We start from the raw sequence: 1,605 nt of genomic DNA, 5'->3' as shown, positions 1-1,605 counted from the left end.
CGTATTATGTTATTTATTTCTCTAAGCTTCAGTTTTCTCATGTATAAATTGTAGGTAATAGAGTTTTGAAATTTAAGTGAAATAAAGCCTATAAAGCCTTGCCCATAGTGAACACTTCATAAATATTACATGTAATTTTATCATTATTACCACTTTCACCATGCCCATACCCTTAAAAATAATAAAAATAGATATAAGAATAGCCAAATTACCACCATCTAGGATAAAGAGACAGTTTATCTTCCAAAGGTAGTATGCCATAGCATAACATGCTAATAACCAACATCATCTCTCACATCAGAAAAATAAATCACAAACTCTCAGAACGACAGAGGCTATAACCCAATTTCCCCATATGATAACTGAAGCAGAACAGACCCAGAGGAGGACTCAACTATCTGATGAAAGCACCACAAGCCAGCCAAAGTTTGGGCCTTATTTCTGTTGACACTCCCCAATGTGGAAGTGTAGTTATCACCCCATTACAGTTATAACATACTAGAGGCCCAGTGCACAAAATTCGTGCAGGGGGGGTTGGGCCTCAGCCTATACTAGAGGCCCAGTGCACAAAATTTGTGCGGGGGGCGGGGGGCTCAGCCCGACCTGCACTCTCTCCAATCCGAGAGCCCTCAGGGGATGTCCTACTAACAGCCTAGGCCCGCTCCCAGTGGTTCTCTGCTCTCTGCGGGGCCTGCCTGCTCCACACCACGGTGATGGGCAAGCAGGCCCTGCTGGGTGCTGCCTGTGGGCCACTCTTGCCTGCTGGGCTCGCGTTGCTGGGGCGACGCCGCCAGCATCCTGCCCCGGCCACTATGGGCACTGCCATCTTTGTCATGGAGTGATAGTTAATTTGCATATTACTCTTTTATTAGATAAGATTATTTCAGATCAGCATTATGTTGATGAAATATGAGTTGTTCTCAGAGAAGCCTCATATAGAGAGTTAAAATGTAGTGCAACCCTGGCTGGGCAGCTCAGGTGGTTGGAGCATCGTCCTGTACACCAAAAGTTGTGGGCTTGATTCCTGGTCAGGGCACAAACCTAGGTTTTGGGTTTGATCCCCAATGAAGATGTGTACTGGAGGCAACTTAGCAATGTTTCTCTCTCATATCAATGTTTCTCTCTCTCTCTCTCTCTCTCTCTCTCTCTCTCTAAATATTAATAAACACTAATGGCCCAGTGCACGAATTTGTGCACATTGAAAGGAAATTAATTAGTCCCTCTGGTTCAGAGATGAATGCAGATGGTCCCAGGTGGTGGCCGGCAGAGCAGGACTGGGCAAGATGGGCTGGACACGCCCTGGAGCCAACCTTCCACAGTCCCTCCCCAGCTGGCCGCACCTGGGCTGGTGCTGTGGCTTGAAGGGCATCTGTGGACTGAGCGGGGTCCCTCTGGCAGGTGGGGTCCCTCAGCCTGGCCTGTGGGGATCAGGCTGAAATCGGCTCTCTGACATCCCCCAAGGGGTCCCAGAGTGAGAGAGGAATCGCGAGGAATCAGGCTCCCTCCTCTCTGGTTCCAGGATGCATCACCCGAGAACCACTGCTGCCAAGTGACCACAGCTCAGCAGCTCCTGCGTTGAGCATCTGCTCCCTGGTGGTCAGTGCA

The sequence above is a fragment of the Myotis brandtii genome, unplaced genomic scaffold (genome assembly GCF_000412655.1).
Source record: "Myotis brandtii unplaced genomic scaffold, ASM41265v1 scaffold417, whole genome shotgun sequence".
In the NCBI taxonomy this organism is placed as follows: domain Eukaryota; kingdom Metazoa; phylum Chordata; class Mammalia; order Chiroptera; family Vespertilionidae; genus Myotis; species Myotis brandtii.
Note: the sequence above shows the minus strand (reverse complement) of the source record.